At 45.3% G+C, this 26,466-nt stretch overlaps 1 protein-coding gene across 1 annotated transcript in view; it reads left to right on the plus strand.

The window, feature by feature from the left end:
- The window catches only part of LOC309569027 (uncharacterized protein), a gene marked incomplete at its 5' end in the record, with an annotated part of 66,422 nt that overhangs the window by 22,244 nt on the left and 17,712 nt on the right, over positions 1 to 26,466 (plus strand). The gene's annotated exons all lie outside the window — the stretch shown is intronic.

Consider the following 26,466-nt stretch of genomic DNA (forward strand, 5'->3'; position numbering starts at 1 on the left):
AATACAGTACGGCCAGCATTGTGACCAATGTGGTGCCTGCATGAGAAGGTCTCACTACTCATGTCTACATTGACCAACTAAATACTGTACATCCCCGGGACCAATATACATTTTTTACATTATGGTTCAGAATGAAGAAAATGAGAAAAATAAATGAGAAGAAAAAAATGAGGGGGAAAAAAAATAAGAAAAAAAACCTAGAACAAAAAATGAGAGAAAAAAAAAGAGAAAAATATCTTTAAAAAAAAAAAAAACAAGAAAAAAATAGGAAAAAAAACAAGAAAATATCTTAAAAAATAAAAATGTTAAAAAAAATCGAAAAAAATGAAAAAAATTTAAAAAAAGAGAAAAAATTTGAGAAGTAATGAAAAAAAAATGAGAAAAAAAAGAAAAAAAAAACAAGGAAAAACAACAAAAAAGAAAAAATGAGAAGAAAAAAAGAGAAAAAATTAGAGAAAAATGAAAGAGTAAAAAAAAGAGAAAAATAAACGAGAAGCCACTGGCTGAGGGTGCTGATTAGCAGCCGGTCTGACCTGCATATAAGGGAAAAATAGAAAGAGATTTAAAAAAAAAAGAGAGAATAAAACAAGAAACAAAAAACGAGAAAAAAAAAAAAAAAGAAAGCATGAAAAAAACGAGAAAATAAAAAAAATGAAAAAAAAGAGAATAAAATGAGAAAAAAAAACAAAAATAAAACGAAGAAAAATAGAAAAAAAATGAAAAAATAATCTTAAAAATTAAAAACGAGAAAAAAAAGAAATGGAAAGAAAACAAAAATACAGAGAAAAAAAAGTGAAAAAGAAACGAGAAAATAAAAAAAATGAGGATAAGAAAATGAGGAAAAAAAAAATAGAAAAAAAGAGAAAAAATAGAAAAAAAATGAGAAACAAAAATGAAAAAAATCTAAAAAATGAAAAACGAGAAAAAAAATGTGGCTGTGTGTATGCCCTTTACCAGCCAGGGTCCTTGTCCCTGACTGAGCACTCGCTCCAGGCATGCCCCAATGATGTGGGTACCCCATTTTTTATTCTGTATATCCCACATCCATGCATGCCCCAATGATGTGGGTACCCCATTTTTTATTGTGTAGGTCCCATATCCAGGCACGCCCCAATGATGTGGGTACCCCATTTTTTATTGTGTAGGTCCCATATCCAGGCACGCCCCAATGATGTGGATACCCCATTTTTTATTGTGTAGGTCCCACATCCAGGCACGCCCCAATGGTGTGGGTACCCCATTTTTCATTGTGTAGGTCCCACATCCAGGCATGCCACAATGATGTGGGTACCCCATTTTTTATTGTGTAGGTCCCACATCCAGGCACACCCCAATGATGTGGGTACCCCATTTTTTATTGTGTAGGTCCCACATCCAGGCACGCCCCAATGATGTGGGTACCCCATTTTATTATTGTGTAGGTCCCATATCCAGGCACGCGCCAATGATGTGGGTACCCCATTTTTTATTGTGTAGGTCCCACATCCAGGCACGCCCCAATGATATGGGTACCCCATTTTTTATTGTGTAGGTCCCACATCCAGGCATGCCCCAATGATGTAGGTACCCCATTTTTTATTGTGTAGGTCCCACATCCAGGCACGCCCCGATGATGTGGGTACCCCATTTTTTATTGTGTAGTTCCCACATCCAGGCACGCCCCAATGATATGGGTACCCCATTTTTTATTGTGCAGGTCCCACATCCAGGCACGCCCCAATGATGTGGGTACCCCATTTTTTATTGTGTAGGTCCCATATCCAGGCACGCGCCAATGATGTGGGTACCCCATTTTTTATTGTGTAGTTCCCACATCCAGGCACGCCCCAATGATATGGGTACCCCATTTTTTATTGTGCAGGTCCCACATCCAGGCACGCCCCAATAATGTGGGTACCCCATTTTTTATTGTGTATATCCCACATCCAGGCATGCCCCAATGATGTGGGTACCCCATTTTTTATTGTGTAGGTCCCACATCCAGGCACGCCCCAATGATGTGGGCACCCCATTTTTTATTGTGTAGGTCCCATATCCAGGCACGCCCCAATGATGTGGGTACCCCATTTTTTATTGTGTAGGTACCATATCCAGGCACGCCCCAATGATGTGGGTACCCCATTTTTTATTTTGTAGGTCCCACATCATTGTTACATTTATTTTGTATTATTAATACACATATTTGTTTTTCAAATACATGTTTGATAGAGCGTTCACTCATGATAAAGGATTCACAGAGCACTATGGCAAAAAACTATTTGATAGAAGTGAATTAACCTAGGAATGAGGGTCCAAGCCCACACAAATATGGAAAAGAATATACAAACTCCATGCAGATGTGGTCTCGGGTTGGATGTACCTGGGACATTGGTGCTGGAAGTGCAAGCATCCAACAATTCTTCTGAACTGCAGCCCCGGGCAAATGTTGAAAACTCTCCACAGATGGGGACACTTTCATTAGACAAGACCCCAATTTCCTTCACTTAACCCAAAGTAAATCCACCCCAGGCCAGGTCCTGGAGATTCGTGTTTTTCATTATTAAAATACGGAAATGAAAAAAAAAATGAGCAAATCAGACAAAAGATCTGTAACTTCCCCTAACCTCATATCTGTCTGCTGACCCAGTTTCTGTCTGACATTTGCCATTTCATCTACCCTCCACCCTCGCTCTTTTCACGGGAAATTTGATTATCCGCAGTTGAACTCACATCAAGGGGTGTATTTATATATATAAATCCGTGGGTTGAATTGGATGGATTTTTGTCTTTTTTCAACCAGACTATATACTGAAGCTATGTCTTGTGAAACTGCATGTACATTCTGTGCAAATGGTGTGGGGGAGGGGGGGGTAAAATTACTGTATTGTTATTTGTGTCCAGGTTGAATGTTTTTAATTCACCCAGAAGCGAGTCAATCAGGAAAATATCGGATTATGACCACTAGGTGGAGCTGACAGTCATAGTTAGACTCCATTCACACTTCTGCGGCTTGTCGTGCGACTGTGGACGCTAAAGTTGCATGACAAGTGACACCCCCACAACCGTTCAAATATCTGTGACTTATAGTCACAGCAACTTTAACAACTTCAATACCGGGCACTTTCACCCTCTTCCTGCCCAGGCCAATTTTCAGCTTTCAGCGCTGTCTCATTTTGAATGACAATTGCGTGGACATGCAACACTGTATCCAAATTCAATTTTTTTTTTTTTTTTCACACAAATAGAGCTTTCTTTTGGTGGTATTTAATCACCGCTGGGTTTTTTATTTTTTGGTTAAAAAAAAAAAATGACCCAAAATGTTGAAAAAGAAAAAAAAATGTCTTTGTTTCCATCAGAAAATTTTGTAAATAAGTAATTTTTCTCCTTCACTGATGGGCGCTGATGAGGCGCCCTTATGCGCACTGATGAGGAGGCACTGATGGGGAGGCACTAATATGCCGCACTGATAGGCGGCACTTATGGGCAATGATAGGTGACATTGATGGGCACTGATAGTGGGCACTGACGGGCACTTATGGGCGCACTTATGGGCAATGATAAGCGGCACTGAAGAGCACTGTTGGGTGGCACTGATGAGGAAGCACTAATATACCACACTGATGGGCACTGACAGGTGGCACTGAGAGGTGGCAATTATGGGCAATGATAGGTGGCATTGATGGGCACTGATAGTGGGCACTGATGGGCACTTATGGACAGCACTTATGGGCAATAATAAGCGGGACTGATAAGGCGGCACTGAGGGGCACTGATGGGTGGCACTGATGAGGAGGCATTAATATGCCACACTGATGGGCACTGATAGGTGGCACTTATGGGCAATGATAGGTGACATTGATGGGCACTGATAGTGGGCACTGATGGGCACTTATAGGCGATGATAAGCGGGACTGATGAGGAGGCACTGAAGGGCACTGATGGGTGACACTGATGAGGAGGCACTAATATACCACACTGATGGGCACTGATAGGTGGCACTGATAGGTTGCACTTATGGGCAATGATAGGTGGCATTGATGGGCACTGATAGTGGGCACTGATGGGCACTTATGGGCAATGATAAGCGGGACTGATGAGGCGGCCCTGAAGGGCACTGATGAGGAGGCACTAATATGCCACACTGATGGGCACTGTGATCAAATACCACATAAAGAAAGCTATATTTGTGTGGGAAAAAAAAGAACATAAATTGTATTTGGGTACAGCGTCCCACAACCACACAATTGCTGGTTAAAGTAACGCAGTGCCGAATCGCAAAAAGTGGCCTGGTCATTAAGGGGGGGGGTGGTTGATCTCCCGGGGCTGAAGTTGTTGAAGCCCCTTGATAAAGTATACATTACTTCTTAACAAATAACAGACCACCCCTCACGATTGGAATCTCGTCACCTATTGGAAGTGAGAACCGCGCTTCTCAGAAGTAGCCGGCAAATCAAAAAACAGAACCAGTAGAATCCACCCTGGGATGTATAACCACGCCTTTTCTGGCAATTTTTGCTTAAATCAGTATTTTTCTTGCTAGAAAATCACTTATGCGCAGTGAATAGGTGGCACTTATATGCCATACTGATGGGCAATGATAGGCGACATTGATGGGCACCCTTCAGGTGTCCACCTGCCCAGCTCTTCAGCACAGTGGTGTATTTAGGTTTTGTGCTGCCCTAGACCTGAATAAACTCGTGCACCCCCTAATTTAAATATGACCCATCCCTTCCTGCCAAGGCCACACCCCTTCCGGTTTAGGGCCACCCCTGTCATCCTCAAACCACACCCCTTCCTCTTTAGGCTTCACCAATGTAGCGGCTGGTGTGAATGGACCCTAAGCTGTGTCGAGAGGCTTTTGCTTCCATACCTATGCAAGTCTATTGGAACGCAAAATCTGCATTAAGAACAGGTAAATGCAGGTCAGAAGGAGGTCAAATGCACCTGTCAATTAATTCTGAATGATCACTGAAACATCTCAAACTGATGCCAGAACAAATGCCAGTGCTAAATGATAACAAAAGCACTTCCAGTGGTGGAAGTGCTCATATTCACCTGCTAAAATACCCCTAAATGACATCACATTGGGCAGCAGATAGGGTTGGGCTAAATCCATATTTGTGGATTATTGGACATACAATGCTGATCTGACCACACAGGTACCGCTCTTGGCTGTCAGTGCCACTTATGCCAGGAGGAACACCGGGGATGGGGACCAGCCCGACTACAGTTCCATTTGAAGGTGGTCATGTGACATTCACAAACCAATTTAATAATCAAAGCATTAGGACTCAATCCGGCATAAAATCACCCCGAAATATGTCAACACACAGACTGAAAGATATTTTACCTGTGTATATTTAATTACAATACATTTTGCTAAATAAAAAAGGATTAATTGGCGTAAAGATGTTCCTATAGAGTAAAACCTAAGACAAATCAGCAGGTTGCAAAAACCATGAGCAAAAAAAGTATATGTTCCAGCATTACTTATCATCCAGAAGACTACAAAAGCCCCATATAGAGGAGGGTAGGCGGAGCGTTAGGCTGCTAAGACCTGCTGTCAGTGCCACACTTACTAGTATTGGCGGCTGCCAGTTGTTTTAACCTGTCTGTCCAAACGTCAGGCCAGTCATCGGCTGCTGGCCAGTATTATCATAATGGCAGCAATGCGGCCACTTTATGGGGGCGCAAGACCAATTTTCCTCTTAGGCCCTGCCACCTGGCCAAGTCCGGCCCATAAGACTGGCGCTATACTAAAAGTGTAGCGCAAGCGGTGGGGACTCTTTTGCTGCAGGAGCTGGGAGGAGGCTGTTTTTTTTCATGCAGGGGTGGCTTTTTTGTCACCCCCCCCTGCAAAGGGCCACCCTAGGCCTGGGCCTTGTTGGCCTAGGCCAAGATACAAGGTTGCTTCAGCACCCTGTTGGCAACCTGTACTACTTTCGGCGCTACACCTCCTGTACAACCTTCAGGGGTGTGACGCACGTAGCCGCAAGCAGGGGAGGGCTGGCAGCCTTAGGTCTGGGGGGCAAGTCCAGTCAAATGGCCCATTGAACCATCGAATCAGCTTACCATCCATGCCCACCTGGTTTTGGACTTGCAGCTGTATACAGTGTCTGGCCCCTACATTAATCTAGCCCTGAGTGAGGCCTTTTTACCAGTTTTTACCACTTTTCAGAGTGGCCCGGGGGGCAATTGCCACCCTGCCCCCCGTGCCAGTCCTCCCCTGGCCGCAAGGGGGAGCCCTCTCAGCACCTTGGCCTCAGATCAGGTACCTGACAATACCACATTACCGATAGGCTATTTTCTTATGCACATTTTTTCGGTGGAAAAACACTCGTTTCTTTATTAGGCTATTTTCTCATGGGAGGTGAGAACCGCGCTTCTCAGACGTGTTTTTGTTCTTTATTGACGCTCATTTTTGGCTGATGATGATAATTAGAATATATGAACTGTTTTTTTCCATCAGGCTGGTGGAATCATGAAGACTTGTGTTTTGTACTTGGTGGTAAGTGACACATTTCATAAGAAAAGTACCTGAAAAGCCTTCAAAAACATTTCTGAGGATCAAAACATAGCGACCACAAAGGACCCACACACATGTCACAATATAGGGCGCCTTCCTTACAGCTTTAAGTAGAAAAACATCGAGAGGAAAATATAAGACACTGATGAGTTGGAGGTCTGAGATTGTTGTTGAGCCAGTAGGGATCCCGTAAAGGGTCAGGTCACTTGGATATACTTGTTCTGAAGAGATGGTGCCAAAATAAGTGTAGATCTTATATTGCCCCAGTGATCGCAGTCTTGGTAGTTCCAGGAAAATCCATGGTGATGGAAGATAACCAAATGCTTAGGCTGACCATACAATATACAATTTTCTTTGGATTTGACCTTCAACTATGCAGTGTAAGCAGGGGAGGGCTGGCAGCCTTAGGCCTGGGGGGCAAGTCCAGTCAAGTGGCCTATTGAACCATGGAATCAGCTCACCATCCATGCCCACCTGGTTTTGGACTGACAGCTGTATACAGTGTCTGGCCCCTACATTAATCCAGCCCTGAGTGCGGCCTTTTTACTAGTTTTTACCACTTTTTCAGAGTGGCCAGGGGGGCAATTGCCACCCTGCCCCCCTTGCCAGTCCTCCCCTGAGTGCAAGGGCCTGCCTGATTGCATACTAATTGATAGTGTTTTGGTTTGTCCTCATATTATATCGTTTTGGTAAATCTAAAGGAAAAATGTATGGCCAGCCAGACGCAGTGCTGCGGCAAGGATTTTTGACACCCTAGACAAAACCTCATTTTTCCGCCCCCTTGGCTCCACCCCTTTGCCCTGCCTATGTATGCAGTGCAGGTGGCTGGGTTGCAGTCAGCAACCATCAAATCAGTAGTCAGCATCGCCCATTAGAGACCCCCATTAGTTCAGAGTCACCTTACATCAGCACCAGTGGCGACTATGGTGTAAATGAGCCCTCCTGTAGCGACCGCCACTGATCAGCACCCCTCCTTACAGAGTACAGACCTCCATTGGATTAAAGTTACCTTATATCAGTGCCCCCTCCTACAGACCTCCATTAGATTAAAGTTCCCTTATATCAGTGCCCCCTCCTCCCTATAGAGACCTCCATTAGAGAGAGCCAAAAACCCCGTTACCTTCCTGGAGCCACTGCAAAGATGTGTGGGTGAATCTGGAGTTAGGGGGCAGAGTTGGTTGAACAGGAGGCAGCTGTAAAAACTCATGCATTCTTGCACCTCCAAAAGCATCACTGGTTGCTAGGTCACCAGCGGTCCTAGCAACCAATGCCTGCATGTCTGGCGGCATCAGAGGCAGGTGGAGGGCAGAGGGGTAGGGCTGGTGGGAAAGAGTGGCCAGTGCAGTGAGCTGCAGCATTCAGGCTTCATTAGACTAGCACTTCATTGACTGGGGGCGAGGGGGACGGGGGAGAGGGAGCACTGTCACCAGTGAAGCTGCAGCCAAAAATCATTAGCCCTGTGAGAGTGGGGGGGGGGGGGGTTGGCTGGCTAGAGAGAGTGAAGCCACAGCCAGAAGTAGTCCTGGAGGGGGGTGGGGTGTTGGCGAGGGCTGGAGTTATGAGTTCCCAAACCGGCTGAGACTGGATGTATGCTGCTGTGTCCAGGTTTCAGCAGGAATTCCCATACAGGTGGCAACCCTAAGGGACGCCTACCTTGCCTATAGGTAGTGCTGGCCCTGGCCAGCCTCAGTATGGCTGCTACACCCAGGGCCGGGACAAGGGGTGGGCAGGAGGGATGGCTGCACTGGGCACTGCGGTATCATGTGAGATTTTGGGGGGTGCCTCAAGGAGATTGGGGGGATTTGTGTTGGGTGGGGGAGTGTAGGAGGAAGAGGGGGGGGTTAGAGTTGTTCTAGGAGGGGAAATGGGTGAGGGGGTGCTAGGAAAAGTGATTTGTGTTGGGAGGGGGAATGGGAAAGAGGATTTATGCTAGAAGGGGGGATTTGGGGTGTTTGTGGTAGAAGTGGTGATATGGTAGAGGGGAAGGGCATTTGTGCTAGGAGGAAACATTTTTTAGGTGGAGGGGAATACTGTATGTGCAGGTAGGGATGATTGGGGGTATTTGTCCTAGGAGGGGACATTTGGGGAGGGGGGATTTGTGCTGGGAGGGGGGATTTGGTGTGTGTGTGTGGGGGGGGGGGGGGATTTGAGGAGTAGAGGATTTGTTCACGGAAGGGTGATTTTTTGGGGGATTTGAGCTGAGAGGGATGAGGGGGGGGGGCAGATTTGTCCTGGGAGGAGGGGGAATTAATGCTTAGGGGGATAAGCATGCAGATTAGTGCTGCTTTTTTGATGGGGGGACTTTTGCTAACACATAATGCTCATACATCTTGGGCGGGGAGGGCTAGTTTGGCCTGTTCACCCTGGGCTCTAGATGGCCTTGTCCCCGCACTGGGTCTGAACCTCTCAGAAATAGGACCTTGGGTGTTCCTGTGAAATGTATATAGGTCATTTATATTATCTTTATGGACCTTGCTTTGTGCACTGGTGCGCAGTCATGTTGAAACAGGAAGGGGCCATCCCCAAACTGTTCCCACAAAGTTGAGAGCATTAAATTGTCCAAAATGTCTTGGTATGCTGATGCCTTAAGAGTTCCCTCCACTGTAACTAAGGGGCCAAGCCCAACCCCTGAAAAACAACCCCACACCATAATCCCCCCTCCACCAAATGTTTTGAACCAGTGCACAAAGCAAGGTCCATAAAGACATGGATGAGTGAGTTTAGGATGGAGGAACTTGACTGGCCTGCACCTCAACCCGATAGAACACCTTTGGGATGAATTAGAGCCAGACAAAGAGCCAGGCCTTCTCATCCAACATCAGTGCCTGAACCTCACAAATGCGTTTCTGGAGGAATGGTCAAACATTCCCATAGACACACTCCTAAACCTTGTGGACGGCCTTCCCAGAAGAGTTGAAGCTGTTATAGCCGCAAAGGGTGGGCCAACTCAATATTGAACCCTACGGACTAAGACTGGGATGCCATTAAAGTTCATGTGTGTGTAAAGGCAGGCGTCCCAATACTTTTGACAATATAGTGTATGTTTCATTTTGTACTAGGCAAGAGCTGGAAAATCCCTGCGAGAGAAACTCATGTGAGACTCTTATGTATTTATACATGGTGATCATATCCCCCCTTATGTAATTATACATGGAGCTCGTGTCCCCCCCTTATCTATTAATACATGGTGATCATACCCCCTCCTTATGTATTTATACATGGTGATGATATCCCCCTTATGCATTTATACATGGAGATCATATTCCCCCTTATGTATTTATACATGGTGATCATATCCCCCCTTATGTATTTATACAAGGAGATCATATACCCCCCTTATGTATTTATACATGGAGATCATATCCCCCCCCTTATGTATTTATACAAGGAGATCATATTCCCCCTTATGTATTTATACATGGAGATCATATCCCCCTTATGTATTTATACATGGTGATCATATCCCCCCTTATGTATTTATACATGGAGATCATATCCCCCCTTATGTATTTATACAAGGAGATCATATAACCCCCTTATGTATTTATACATAGAGATCATATCCCCCTTATGTATTTATAAATGGAGATCATATCCCCCCTTATGTATTTATACAAGGAGATCATATCCCCCCTTATGTATTTATACATGGTGATCATATCCCCCCTTATGTATTTATACATGGTGATCATATCCCCCCCCTTATGTATTTATACATGGTGATCATATCCCCCCCCCCTTATGTATTTATACATGGAGATCATATCCCCCCTTATGTATTTATACATGGTGATCATATCCCCCCCTTATGTATTTATACATGGAGATCATATCCCCCCTTATGTATTTATACATGGATATCATATCCCCCCCTTATGTATTTATACATAGAGATCATATCCCCCCTTATGTATTTATACAAGGAGATCATATCCCCCCCTTATGTATTTATACAAGGAGATCATGTACCCCCCTTATCTATTTATACATGGTGATCATATCCCCCCTTATGTATTTATACATGGTGATCATATCCCCCCCTTATGTATTTATACATGGAGATCATATCCCCCCTTATGTATTTATACATGGTGATCCTATCCCCCCCCCCCTTATGTATTTATACATGGAGATCATATCCCCCCTTATGTATTTATACATGGATATCATATCCCCCCTTATGTATTTATACATGGATATCATATCCCCCCCTTATGTATTTATACATGGAGATCATATCCCCCCTTATGTATTTATACATAGAGATCATATCCCCCCCTTATGTATTTATACATAGAGATCATATCCCCCCCCCTTATGTATTTATACATGGAGATCATATCCCCCCCTTATGTATTTATACATAGAGATCATATCCCCCCCTTATGTATTTATACATGGAGATCATATCCCCCCTTAATCTCCTCTTCTCAAGAGAGAATAAATTCAGTTCCTCTAATCTCTCCTCATAGCTGAGCTCCTGAAGAAAGACATCTAAGTTCACTTTGCAGAGAGTACCCAATCACGTGCAAGGAAAATAAAAAAACAGCATGTTTTTGCACATGATTGGATGATGGAAGTCAGCAGAACTTCTTCTCATTTACTAAGCTCTGGAGCAACTGCACTTTCCAAAGTGCACAGTCTGTTTGCCTTTCGTAAATCAACCCCAAAGTGGGTGGAACTCTCCCCAAGAGGGACACAGACAGCAATAAAAAAAAAACCCTTCCTTGCTCCATCCAAAATGACATAAAAAAGTTTTTGTATTCACATGTATTCAGTTTTGAACATTCATTACATAACCACCTCAAAGTCAAAGTACCAATCAGCACACAGCGCCCCGACTTCCTCCTGAACACAGAGCCTGTATCTGCAGGCATTGTATAAGAAGACAAACCACAAGCCTTCCGAGTAGAAACACAACCTACCATACAGGATACAGCAATCCGGTAAGAGTACGTTTTTTTTTATATAACTTAAATTTTATTGAAGATTTTAGAAAGTTACACGAGTCAGAAGTCATACCGATTGTAAAAGAACATATGAGGCAGATACAAGCTGAGATTGGAGAACATTGCTTAGGAGATCACTCTATATCAGCCTTTTTCAACCAGGGGTCCCTTGAGGTTTCTTCAGGGGTCCCTTGACGTTTCTTCAGGGGTCCCTTGAGGTTTCTTCAGGGGTCCCTTGACGTTTCTTCAGGGGTCCCTTGAGGTTTCTTTAGAGGTTCCTTGGCAAAATGCCTAAAAAGTGCCCCAAAATTGTATACAAGCCGGTGGGTGGTTGAAACCGGCCTTTTAGTACCAAAAAAAGCCACAGATTTCCAGTTGCTTGCATATCATTTTGTTTGTGGCCCTCCAGATGTTGCAGAACTACAAGTCCCATGAGGCATAGCAACACTCTGACAGCCACAAGCACGACACCCAGAGGCAGAGGCATGATGGGACTTGTAGTTTTGCAACAGCTGGAGGGCCACAGTTTGCATATCCCTAATATAGAGGATGTCAGTTGCTTGCATATCATTTTGTTTGACCCAACCCTACCCCTCTCCATCAGCTTTGGGGTCTCATTAGCTAAGTGATGGAGAAAAATTGAGGGGTTTCTTCAGGGGTGCCTTGAGGTTTCTTCAGGGGTGCCATGAGGTTTCTTCAGGGATGCCATGAGGTTTCTTTAGGGGAGCCATGAGGTTTCTTTAGAGGTGCTTTGGCAAAATGCCTAAAAAATTGCCCCAAAATTGTATACAAGCCGGTGGGTGGATGAAACTTGCCTTTTAGTTCCAAAAAAGCCACAGATTTTCATTGTACATCATTATTACTTTCTAGCTGCCTCCCGCCTAACGAACAATGACATCATCAGTTGATATAGAGGATGTCAGTTGCTTGCATATAATTTTTGTTTGACCCTACCCTGCCCCTCTCTGGTAGCTTTGGGGTCTCATCAGCTAAGTGATGGAGAAAAACTGAGGGGTTTCTTCAGGGGTGCCTTGAGGTTTCTTCAGGGGTGTCTTGAGGTTTCTTCAGGGGTTTCTTGAGGTTTCTTCAGGGGAGCCATGAGCTTTCTTTCTTCAATTGTAAAATTGTATACAAGCAGGTGGGTGGATGAAACCTGAATTTTTAGTTCCAAAAAAGCCATAGATTTTCATTGCACATCATTATTACTTTCTAGCTGCCTACCGCCTAACGACCAATGGCATCATCAGTTGATAAAAATGAAATCAGTTGCTTGCATATCATTTTTGTTTGAACCTACCCTGCCCCTCTCTGGTAGCTTTGGGGTCTCATTAGCTAAGTGATGGAGAAAAACTGAGGGGTTTCTTCAGGGGTGCCTTGAGGTTTCTTCAGAGGAGCCATGAGGTTTCTTTAGAGGTGCTTTGGCAAAATGCCTAAAAATTGCCCCAAAATTGTATACAAGTCAAGCCGGTGGGTGGATGAAACCTGCCTTTTAGTTCCAAAAAAGCCACAGATTTTCATTGTACATCATTATTACTTTCTAGCTGCCTACCGCCTAACGACCAATGGCATCATCAGTTGATATAGAGGATGTCAGTTGCTGACAAATCATTTTTGTTTGACCCGACCCTACCCCTCTCCATCAGCTTTGGGGTCTCATTAGCTAAGTGATGGAGAAAAACTGAGGGTTTTTTTGAGGCTTCTTTAGGGGTTTCTTGAGGTTTCTTCAGGGAGCCATGAGGTTTCTTTAGAGGTGCTTTAGCAAAATGCCTAAAAATTGCCCCAAAATTGTATACAAGTCGGTGGGTGGATGAAACTTGCCTTTTAGTTCCAAAAAAAGCCATAGATTTTCATTGTACATCATTATAACTTTCTAGCTGCCTACCGCCTAACGACCAATGACATCATCAGTTGATATAGACTAGAGGATGTCAGTTGCTTGCATATCATTTTGTTTGACCCTACCCTGCCCCTCTCCATCAGCTTTGGGGTCTCATTAGTTAAGTGATGGAGAAAAACTGAGGGGTTTCTTCAGGGGAGCCTTGAGGTTTCTTCAGGGGTTTCTTGAGGTTTCTTCAGGGGAGCCATGAGGTTTCTTTAGAGGTTCCTCAGCAAAATGCCTAAAAAGTGCCCCAAAATTGTCTACAAGCCGGTGGGTGGTTGAAACCTGCCTTTTAGTTCCAAAAAAAGCCACAGATTTCCAGTTGCCTGCATATTGTTTTGTTTGACCCTACCCTACCCCTCTCCATCAGCTTTGGGGTCTCATAAGTGATGGAGAAAAACTGAGGGAGAAGAGAAACTTTGTAATACTAGTCAGTACCAGTTTGTAAAAGTGTATTTGCTTTGGAGAATAAATCACCTTTAACCGCTTCAATACCGGGCACTTTCACCCCCTTCCTGCCCAGGCCAATTTTCAGCTTTCAGCGCTGTCACACTTTGAATGACAATTGCACAGTCATGCTACACTGTACCCAAACTAAATGTTTATCATTTTTTTTAGACAAATAGAGCTTTCTTTTGGTGGTATTTAATCACAACTGGGGTTTTATTTTATTTTTTGATATAAAGAAAAAAAAAAAAGACTGAAAATTAAAAAAAAAAAGTTTTTCTTAGTTTCTGTTATAAAATTTTGTAAAGAAGTAATTTTTCGCCTTTACTGATGGATGTGAGCTCATGAGGCTGCACTGATGGGCACCCATGTGGTGTCACTCATGAGGGGGCACTAATATGCAGCATTGATGAGCACTGATGAGCACTGATAGGTGGCACCAATGGGCACTGATAGGTGGCACTGATAGGCAGCACTGATGGGCGCTGATATATGGCACCAATGGGCACTGTTAGGCAGCACTGAGAGGTGGCACTGATGGGTACTAATAGGTGGCACTGATGGGCACTGATGAGGTGGCTCTGATGTGGTGGCACTGATGAGGGGGCACTAATATGCAGCATTGATGGGTACTGATAGGTGGCACTAATGAGCACTAATATGCAGCACTAATGAGCACTGATAGGCCACACTGATAGGTGGCACTGATATGCAGCACTAATGAGCACTGATATGCAGCACTAGTGAGCACTGATGGGCACAGTGGCGGCACTGATATGCAGCACCGATTGGCACTGATAGCCAGCACAGATGGGCACTGTTATGTGGCACTGATGGGCACTGATAGGTGGCCCAAATATGCAGCATTGAAGGGCACTGAAAGGCAGCCCTAACTGGCATCACTGCTGGGCACTTTTGGTGCTGCACTGATCATCAATGCCCTGATTGCCTGTGCAGATCTCCCCTGTGAGGAAATGCAGCTGATGGGCTCTCCTCTCCTCTCATGCTGTCAGTGTGAGGGGACGAGAGCCAATAATCGGCATGTTCTTGTTTACATGTGATCAGCTGTGATTTTCCCCTGCTGGAGCAAATTGGATCATGCTTTATTGGGTTTTTTTATGCCTTCCTCTGCATCAACTGTGGGTAAAGAATTGTGTATATAGGATTGTATGTATGTACGTGTTTGTATGTGTATATATATATATATATATATATATATATATATTTATATATATATATATGTAAATATATATACAGTGCCTTGCGAAAGTATTTGGCCCCCTTGAACTTTGCGACCTTTTGCCACATTTCAGACTTCAAACATAAAGATATAAAACTGTAATTTTTTGTGAAGAATCAACAACAAGTGGGACACAATCATGAAGTGGAACGAAATTTATTGGATATTTCAAACTTTTTTAACAAATAAAAAACTGAAAAATTGGGCGTGCAAAATTATTCAGCCCCTTGACTTTCAATGCAGCAAACTCTCTCCAGAAGTTCAGTGAGGATCTCTGAATGATCCAATGTTGACCTAAATGACTAATGATGATAAATAGAATCCACCTGTGTGTAATCAAGTCTCCGTATAAATGCACCTGCACTGTGATAGTCTCAGAGGTCCGTTTAAAGCGCAGAGAGCATCATGAAGAACAAGGAACACACCAGGCAGGTCTGAGATACTGTTGTGGAGAAGTTTAAAGCCGGATTTGGATACAATGGAAATGAGAGAAAGTTACAATGTACAGTCTGACCATTGGGAGACTGGGGGGAGGGGGGGGGGGACTGAGAAAGGAGACAAAGATACAAAGTACAGTCTTATCACTGGGTCACTAGAGGGTAGGGAGACTGAGGAAATAAGACAAAGTTACAATGTACAGTCTGATCACTGGGGGGAGAAACTGAGGAAATGAGACAAAGTTACAATGTACAGTCTGATCACTGGGGGGGGGCTGAGGAAATTAGACAAAGTTACAATGCACAGTCCAATCACTGTGGGAGAGAGGAGACTGCAGCAGACTGATCACATCAGCTGTGTGACTGAAGGTTATGGCTTACTGAAAAAGTGCTAATGTGCAAGTGAGAGATGGCGCTGCCTGTGATCAAAATAAACCTGAATAAAATAAGTTAGTGACAAACAAAGTGTCTCTGTTACCTATAAGTGAGCCCCAATAGTATAAATAGTGGGAGTGTGTGTGATAGTAACTAGTGCCAGCATATATGCCAAGTGCATATAATGACCTTAGACATACATACTGTACTGCTAAGCACGCAAGTACTTCCTGATTCTAATAAAGCTACAGTGCTTCAAGTGCTGCTGTGCACAGAAAAGCCCTATTATAAAAAATTGCTCCAGTGCTACCATAAACAATGTGCAAATCAGTGCAATTGTACAAAGTGCATACGTGCAAAAAAAAAGCGAAATTAATTGATAAAGTGCAAAAACACAGGTAGCCATTTTTCTTTTTTTTTTTTTTTTCTTTTTTTCTTTTCTTTCTTCTTTTTCATTTTTCTTATGCTCAGTCTGTGAATGTGTCCACAGGGGGGGGCCCTTATCCCAGGGGTCCCTCTGATCAAATAATGGGGGCAGTGCTGTATGATAATAGTCCGTGAGTGATGAGAAAAGTGCCCTCGCCTCAAGCAGGACTCCTGCTTGGTAGTAGATCCAATTAATCCGGTGATGAAACACTTGGATGGACCCAAACTCCGGGAACACAACCCCCGATGTGCGTGATCAGTGTCTACACTCGTGCCTCCCCCCTCGGGGTAAACACTCAACAGAAATCAGGCCCCTAGGTAGGGGTGATAAGCCTTCGTACAGTGGTAGTGGCCCGTAAGCGGCTCCTTTTCTAGCACTGGATCTTGGGTGGGTGGTTCCTCAGGAATACATAAAAAAGGTCCCCATAGTGTAATAAATTCAAAACGCCTTTATTTGTATAAAATAATTCACTTACATCAACGAAATAGGTGATCAGCGCTTGTTTCGTTTAAATGCGGACATCCGGGAACCCTCCTGCGGAAAACCGGAAGGGACGTTATGACACTTGGCTCTGGCCTACACGTTTCGTCACTCTGACGTCATCTGGAGTGGCAATGGGTGACTGTTTAATAATATTTTTTTTTTCAATATTTATTTTAGAAAAGTATTATTTTTAAATGTATAGCATTAGTAGAAGTATTAGGATTGGTTCCTGTAGAAGTGAACAGTTGCACATCCTATATGGTCTCCAGATGGAAGTGAAGGTTATTTTAGCTGCTACCTTGGTGGGAAATCATTTCTCTTTTTGTGGAGCTTTTGTTCCTCTTTCTATTCTCATGACATACTCTCATCTCCCTACACTGGCTCCCGATTGCCCAGCAAATTAAATTCAAAATACTAACCATAACATACAAAGCCATTCACAACTCTGCCCCGAGCTACATCACCAAACTTGTCTCTAAATATCACCCAAACCGTCCTCTCAGCTCCTCTCAAGACCTCCTACTCTCAAGCTCTCTTGTCTCCCCCTCCCATGCTCATCTCCAGGATTTCTCCAGGGCCTCTCCCATCCTCTGGAACGCTCTACCTCAACCTGTACGGCTATCTCCTATTCTAGTTGCTTTCAGGCGATCCCTGAAAACTCATCTCTTCAGGGAAGCCTATCACACCTCATTCCCTACTGTTACAACCTCTTGTACCACCTGCCCCACCCCATTAGATTGTAAGCTCTTCTGAGCAGGACCCTCTTAATCCTCTTGTATTTTATTGCATTGTAACTGTATTGTCTCCCTCTAACATTGTAAAGCGCTGCGTAAACTGCTTGCGCTATAGAAATCCTGAATAATAATAATAATGACATAATATAGCTGTGATAGGGTGAAAAAAGTTATCTTCCACAATTCATATTGAGACTGGCATGTCTCCCACTTCTAGAGTGCTTTTCAAGCGCCTCCCTAGTGAATGATTGAGAATGACAAAGTCTTAACCACTTAAGCCCCGGAAGATTTTACCCCCTTCCTCACCAGGGCCTATTATGCGATTCGGCACTGCGTGACTTTAACGGACAATTGCGCGGTCGTGCGACGCTGTACCTAAACGAATTTGACGTCCTTTTTTTCCCACAAACAGAGCTTTCTTTTGGTGGTATTTGATCACCTGTGCGATTTTTTGATCACGCGCTATAAACAAAAAAAGAGCGTCAATTTTGCAAAAATAACAATATTTTTCACATTTTTTTATATGAAATTCCAAAAAAAAAGTAAAAATCAAAATTTTTTAACATTTTAGGCCAATTTGTTTTCTGCTACATATATTTGGTAAAAAAAAAAATCGCAAAAAGCGTATTTTGATTGGTTTGCGCAAAAGTTATTGCGTTTACTAACTAAGGGAAAGATTTTTGTTGTTTTTTTTTTTAACGAGTAATGGCGGCGATCTGCGATTTTTTTTGCGGGACTGCGACATTGCGGCGGACAGATCAGACCCTTGACTGACATTTTTGACACTTTTGGGGCTACCAGTGACATTACTACAGTAATCAGTGCTATACATATGCACTGTTACTGTAAAAATGACACTGGCAGTGAAGGGGTTAACTTTTTTTGAGAGGGAAGGGTTAAGTGTGTCCCTAGGGGCGTGCTTCTAACTGTGATTGGATGTGGCTACTTGTGTAAGAACAGAGATCAACGATCCTACATAGCAGAACCGTATGATCTCCATTCTTACACAGGGAAGAATGACAGGCGGCTTAGTTTACATTAGCCGCCTGCCTTTCTCCTGGTGTAACGGATGATCGCGAGTGCCCAGCGGGGTCCGTGACCGAAGCGGGAGCGCGCCTCCGGCGGCGCGCGCTCGCTCCCTAGAGCCTCACAGGCCTGTGAGGGGCTGACCGCAGCAGTAAATAGTCATGTGGCGGTCGGCAAGTGGTTAAAGTTGAACCCCAGAAAAAAAGAGACTATATATAAAAAGTTTGTTCAATGAATGTGACACATACCTGCACAGTTTCAACGAAACTTGCCATATTCTCCATTATATATGTAGCACCCTCCTAGATAGGTGCTAGGAAAAGCATAGTCTGCTCCATCTGCTTATCAGGGGAGTCTGATTGTTAGTTCTGCCTGTTACATGTGTCTATGTGTGATTGATCTGGGCTGAGGGAGTGTCCCCACTGTATCCAATAGGGGAGCTTGTTGGACAGTGGAGGAAACCCAGCCAGTGACACACAGGCTTTTGTGGCTGTCCCAGTGGGTTGGCACAACAGCGGTGCATCCTGGGATAGGTCATAAAAACCAGGGGCACATGTGACAGGGTGTCTTTGGGCAGGAAGCCAGGTCCCAAGAGGAGGGCGAAGGCTGCCTCTCCTCCTGTCAGTGTGGAAGGTGGTCACAGGCAGTTGGCCTAGTGGACCAAAAGTGTGGTGCTAAACCAGGAGGTCCAGAGGATACTGACTGTGGAGCAAGTGGCAGAGCAACCTGAGGAAAAACAGTGTCTGTGAGTACCAGGGAGCTTGCCAGTGGTCTGCCCTGGGAGGGGATCACTCTGATGAGCAGTGCTGTAATTTGGCCTAGGCCAACAAGGCCCAGGCCTAGGGTGGCACTTTGCAGGGGGGCAGCAAAATAGTCACCCCCACCTCCATCTGAGACTCTTTTGGCCACTGGTTGCTAGAGCCCCTTGGCGTCTAGCAACCAGTGATATCACAGCTGTGAATCCCTAGTCCTGCCTATAATTCAAAGTGGAGGAGGATTTACCTTCCTCCTCCTCCATGCCTAGTGCTCGTGGTGCCCCAAAGTGTCCCACCAGTCTGGTGACAGCGGGGTGCAGGGCATCGGAGCAAAATCCGCTAATTGGCCGCTGACAGCAGCCGCTGTGACGTCTTCACACACCAAGCAGGCAGCCGGCTGACCCTGGAGGACCGAGAGCCCAGGAGGAAGAAGACCTCCACTGCCATGGTACCACCCTGACCTGAGCAGCAGTGGGGGCACGATCCCTGGCGCCTCCCAGAGCCTGCACTCCTTCTCAAACCTCCTCTCCGCTCCCAGCTAGGACATCAACAGGAAGACAAGCTGACCAAGGGCCCAGAGGACGAGGACAGGCGGGAGGTAGGTGCATTACACACACCTACCCAGAGACAGGGGGGCACAGGAGGGACTGCAGGCAGGGCTAGGAGGTCTCTCTCTTTCTCTCCCCCCTCTGGTGAGATCTCAGGGATTCTTGCTGGAACTTGTAGTCCTTCAATTTTGGAGGGAGTCACATCCGTTAAACAGGAAGGGGTGGGGCAAATTTACATAGGAGGGGAGGGAGGCGCCAAATTTTAGTCTCACCTAGGGCAGCACAAAACCAAAATACACCACTGCCGGTGAGAGTCAGTGGACCGGGGCTAGCACACACGGCAAGTGAGAAAGGGGGATGCCAAGTTAGACCCTGAAGAGTAACTTAGAAAGAGTCCATGTTCTTCATCTTCACTTCAGTGGCAAAGTGAAGCAGCAGCCTTGCCGCATCCTGCAGTCAGAGTCCTCAGAGATTGTGCATAGTTCAAGTTGGAGTATCCCACTCATTCCCTTCTCCCATCCGAGTTCTAAAATAAAACACAAAAACCAAATCCCCTGGACTGTTCATTGTTTGAGCCAAGCGTTAAAGTGATAAGATTCTATGGACTGCTGCTATGGGTAACCCAGGGGAATCCAATCTCAGCAGCTCCCTAGGGGGCAGTGCTACATATAATTATCTTCTAAGATTGTAGGCACCATCTAGTGAGCAAAAATTTCTGTTTCCTTCCTGACTGACATATTTAATAACAAATACTGTATTATGGTCACTAGATGGCGCTTATGATCACATGAGATAAATACACTCACCGGTCACTTTATTGGGTACACCTTGCTAGTACCGGGTTGGACCCCCTTTTGCCTTCATTCTTCGAGGCATAGATACAACAAGGTGTTGGAAATGTTCCTCAGAGACTTTGCTCCATAGTGACATGATAGCATCACGCAGTTGCTGCACATCCATGATGGGACTCTTCCATTCCACCAAATCCCAAAGGTGCCCTATTGGATGAGATGTGGTGAGTGTGGAGGCCATTGGAGGACAGTGTCCAGATCTGGTGAGTGTGGAGGCCATTGGAGTACAGTGACCGGATCTGGTGAGTGTGGAGGCCATTGGAGTACAGTGACCGGATCTGGTGAGTGTGGAGTCCATTGGTGTACAGTGACCTCATTGTCATGGTGAAGAAACCAGTGGTGAGATGATTGGAGCTTTGTGACATGGTGCATTATGCTGATGCAAGGAGCCATCAGAAGATGGGGACACTGTAGTCATAAAGGGATGGACATGGTCAGCAACAATACTCAGGTAGGCTGTGGTGCATAAACGATGCTCAATTGGTACTAAGGGGCCCAAAGTGTGCCAAGAAAATATCCCCCACACCGTTACACCACCAGCCTGAACCATTACCCCCCTTCTCCCCCACACCATTACACCACCACCCCCAGCCTGAACCATTGATACAAGGCAGGATGGATCCATGCACCAAATTCTGACCCTACCATCTGAATGTTGCAGCTGAAATCAAGACTCATCAGACCAGGTAACATTTCTCCAATCTTCTATTGTCCAATTTTGGTGAGTCTGTGCGAATTGTAGCCTCAGTTTCCTGTTCTTAGATGACAGGAGTGGCACCCGGTGTGGTCTTCTGCTGCTGTCGCCCATCAGCTTCAAGGTTCCATGTGTTGTGTGTTCAGAGACGGTATTATGCATACCTTGGGTGTAACGAGTGGTTATTTGAGTTACTGTTGTCTTTCTATCATCTGGAACCAGTCTGCCCATTCTCCTCTGACCTCTAACATCAACAAGGCATTTTTCTCCACACAACTGCCGCTCACTGGATATTTTCTATTTTTCTCACCATTCTCTGTAAACCTGAGAGATGATTGAAAATCCTAATAGATCAGCAGTTTTTGAAATACTCAGACCAGCCCCTCTGGCACCAACAACCATGCCACATTCAAAGTCACCTTAATCCTCTTTCTTCCCCATTCTGATGCTCAATTTGAACTTCAGCAAGTTGTCTTCACCACGTCTAGATGCCTAAATGCATTGAGTTGCTGCCATGTGATTGGCTGATTAGCAATTTGTGTTACCAAGCAATTGAATCCATAGGAGCTGCATGGTCTGCTATAGAAATAGTTACATACACAGTATATACAGCCATGGCCAAAAGTTTTGGGAATGACACAAATATTAATTTTCACAAACTCTGCTGCTTCAGTGTTTTAGTGATTAAAGCCCCGTACACAGGTACCGATCATCGGCCAAACGATCGGCCGTCTTTTGTCCAGGGCTGTCATATCTGTTGAAAACTGCAAAAGACTGCACACGAATTTTGTCAGCCAACAACAGCCGACTGCAGAAGTGATGTCATGTGATGGTTAACTTTCCTTGTCTTTTTCCTTTTCTGAGCATGCCCAGTCTTGCAAATCTGCTGTCTGTCGGCCGAAATCTGTACTGACTGGCGAACAATCGGCCGTTCTGGTGACAGCCAACAAATATTTTAAAGTCTGCACGACAGATTCTGTTCGGCCGAAAATGCGCTCTCAGCTGTCGGAAGCATCATACTAACAAGCCTACAATTGGCCGATCGGTCGGCGGCCGAATATTTACGGCCGACAATCGGTACGTGTGTACTGGGCTTTAGTCATGTTTTCAGTTCACAGCAACTTTCCCAATACAAAATGTTATTTTACCAAGTGAGGAGTAACATAAATGGTTAAAAATTGACACATTTTCCTTTTTGGTTTCCTGTATGATACTTTAACACAGTGGCGTAGCGTGGAGGGTGCAGGGGGGGCCAGCCGCACCGGGTGCAACATCTGGGGGGGGCGCATCGGCAGTGTCACTCTGTCTGACTCTGACATACATAGTTCACCCACTGTCTGCTGCTGCCTCCATCTTTAGGCTGGGAGATGTCCAGCGCAGCCGCCCTATGGCTGAAAATGGCGGGGCGGGGCTGGACTGTGCCTCACCTGTCCATTGGTGTAGGGTGGGGTGGGGTTGCAAGCCAAGCCCCGCCTATGCTGCCTCTCCTCACTGCTCAGTCAGTTTAGCAGCGAGTGAGTCAGCAGCCTGGCACTGTCACAGAGGCTCTAATGGGCTTCAAAAAAGGGTGGACCCGGGGCGCAGAGCAGTGCGCCCCGAGCCCACCCATTGTGTGACAATAGCGAATGAAAATTCGATATTGTCACACGGATCCTCCTCCTGGCAAATCAGGAAGCGGGTCCGAGACCAGCTTCCTGATTGGCCGAAAGGCGAACGCATGCCATTGGCCGAGGAGGGGGGCGGGAGGACTTGAGGAGACGTGGGGAACTGAGGAGAAGCGGCCGCTGCTGGTAAGTCTCTCTGCATTGAAGGGGGCACACTGGTCTCTCTGCATTGAAAGGGGGCACGCTGGTCACTCTGCATTGAAAGGGGGCACGCTGGTCTCTCTGCATTTAAAGGGGGCACGCTGGTCTCTCTGCATTTAAAGGGGGCACGCTGGTCTCTCTGCATTTAAAGGGGGCACGATGATCTCTCTGCATTGAAAGGGGGCACGATGATCTCTCTGCATTGAAATGGGGCATGCTGGTCATTCTGCATTGAAAGGGGGCACGCTGGTCTCTCTGCATTGAATGGGAGCACGTTGGTCTCTCTGCATTGAAAGGGGGCACGGTGGTCATTCTGCATTGAAAGGGGGCACAGTGGTCATTCTGCATAGAAAGGGGGCACGCTGGTCACTCTGCATTGAAAGGGGGCACACTGGTCTCTCTGCATTGAAAGGGGGCACGCTGGTCTCTATGCATTGAAAGGGGGCACGCTGGTTTCTCTGCATTGAAAGGGGGCATGCTAGTCATTCTGCATTGAAAGGGGGCACGCTGGTCACTCTGCATTGAAAGGGGACAGCTGGTCATTCTGCATTGAGAGGGGGCATGCTGGTCATTCTGCATTGAGAGGGGGCACGCTGGTCATTCTGCATTGAGAGGGGGCACGCTGGTCATTCTGCATTGAGAGGGGGCACGCTGGTCATTCAAACTTGTATTTAGATGCATTTTGCTTTAACCACTTTACCTCCGCCCACAGTAATATTACTGCGGCAGAGTGGCTCGTTATCGTCTGACGACGTAGTACTACGTTCTGGTATGGACTGAGTGATGTGTTAGGATCTATACTGGTATGGACTGGGTGATGTGTTAGGATCTATACTGGTATGGACTGAGTGATGTGTTAGGATCTATACTGGTATTAACTGGGTAATGTGTTAGGATCTATACTGGTATGGGCAGGGTGATGTGTTAGGATCAGGGCTGTTGTTAGAAATCGCGGAGGCCCCCCCCCCCCATTCCCCAATAAAATATTAAAGCTATATTTAGCTAAAACTTACAACAAAATCACTATTATCAGACACAAATATAACATAACTCGCATAATTCCTGCTAAATCTAAAAAAAAAAAACTATGTTAAAAAAAAAAGAAGATGAGATGAGAAAAATATACAGGCTGGGCAGTTGAAGCTCAGTGATCAGAGAGACAGAGAGAGAGAAACAAAGTTACAATTTACAAATAAACTGAGCAGAGATAAGTGCTGGGAGGGAGGGGGGGGCCCACACAAGGGAGGGGGATTAATGAGGGACAACTCTCTCTTTCTCAACAGAAAAAAGCTGATAGCAGGGAGAGGGACAGATCAGATTCAGGTGCTGGAGGAAGATTTCTGTATTTGTTGTCCATCACTAATCCCCCTCTCTGTGTGGGCCCCCCTGTGTGCTCGGGCCCCCTACAAGAGGGCTGGTGGTCCCCCCCTATCAGCGGCCCTGGTTAGGATCTATACTGGTATGGACTGGGTAATGTGTTAGGATCTATACTGGTATGAACTGGGTAATGTGTTAGGATCTATACTGGTATGGACTGGGTAATGTGTTAGGATATATACTGGTATGGACTGGGTAATGTGTTAGGATCTATACTGGTATGGACTGGGTAATTTGTTAGGATCTATACTGGTATGGACTGGGTGATGTGTTAGGATCTATACTGGTATGGACTGAGTGATGTGTTAGGATCTATACTGGTATGAACTGGGTAATGTGTTAGGATCTATACTGGTATGGACTAGGTAATGTGTTAGGATCTATACTGGTATGGACTAGGTAATGTGTTAGGATCTATACTGGTATGGACTGGGTAATGTGTTAGGATCTATACTGGTATGGACTGAGTGATGTGTTAGGATCTATACTGGTATGGACTAGGTAATGTGTTAGGATCTATACTGGTATGGACAGGGTGATGTGTTAGGATCTATACTGGTATGAACTGGGTAATGTGTTAGGATCTATACTGGTATGGACTAGGTAATGTGTTAGGATCTATACTGGTATGAACTGGGTAATGTGTTAGGATCTATACTGGTATGGACTGGGTGATGTGTTAGGATCTATACTGGTATGGACTGGGTGATGTGTTAGGATCTATACTGGTATGGACTGGGTAATGTGTTAGGATCTATACTGGTATGGACTGGGTAATGTGTTAGGATCTATACTGGTATGGACTGGGTAATGTGTTAGGATCTATACTGGTATGGACTGAGTGATGTGTTAGGATCTATACTGGTATGGACTGAGTGATGTGTTAGGATCTATACTGGTATGAACAGGGTGATGTGTTAGGGATCTATACTGGTATGGACTGGGTAATGTGTTAGGATCTATACTGGTATGGACTAGGTAATGTGTTAGGATCTATACTGGTATGAACTGGGTAATGTGTTAGGATCTATACTGTGTGGAGGTCATAGAGGTTGGGTCCTGGATGGGTGTTACATTGCACCAATATGTGGGCTGTGGTCCCTTTAAGGGAGGTATGGGATCACAGGAAGGCAAGGGTTAAGCCGTCTCCCAGAGAGACCAGCTCCTAACAGAAAGAAGTGTCAGTTGGTGGGGAGAGTAGGAGTTGGACATACACCTATGAAGCTGAGCTGCTGAAACAAGTGTGTTTGTGTGCTGCATGGTGGCTGGAGACGAGCTGCTGCTTGGGACGACATACCTGGGGTAAACCCCTGCCAAAAGCCCGTATTGTATTGTAATTACCATTTATGCTGAAGTTAAGCGGACTTTTAAGTTATGCCTGTTTTCTGAACTGTTTTCTGCTGGAAGCCTTGTTTCTGTTATGGAAGAAAATAAACCACTTCTTGTTTAAGTTTACCCGGCTTGTGCACGTGATCCCTTGGAGCTATCACCCCAAATATCACAACTGGTATGGACTGGGTAATGTTACATAGTTAGTCAGGTTGAAAAAAGACACAAGTCCATCCGGTTCAACCAAAAAAAAAAAAAAAAATGTGTTAGGAAGAAAAGGATGCCATATTGTTTGATGGAAATGAAAATGATCACCCTACAGAGGGCTGAATTGTTGCCCATCTGGTGCACCTCTTGTTACTACTCTTGGAACTTCCGCTTTAGGTATTCTAACCCCCTGACACGCCACATTTGGCATGTCATTTTTTGGGGAGGGCGGCGCCCTGAGCGGAAGTTCTCCTCTCCCCCTCCCTCCCTGCAATCTTCTGGGACATGTCAGAGGTCCCAGAAGATTGCCGGCCAATCAAGACGCGCAGCGCGACTCGCGCATGCGCAGTGGGTACCCGGCTGTGAAGCCGCAAACTGTCACAGCCAGGTGCCCACAG

The sequence above is a fragment of the Pelophylax lessonae genome (genome assembly GCF_965119305.1).
Source record: "Pelophylax lessonae genome assembly, chromosome: 12".
Classification (NCBI taxonomy): Eukaryota; Metazoa; Chordata; class Amphibia; order Anura; family Ranidae; genus Pelophylax; species Pelophylax lessonae.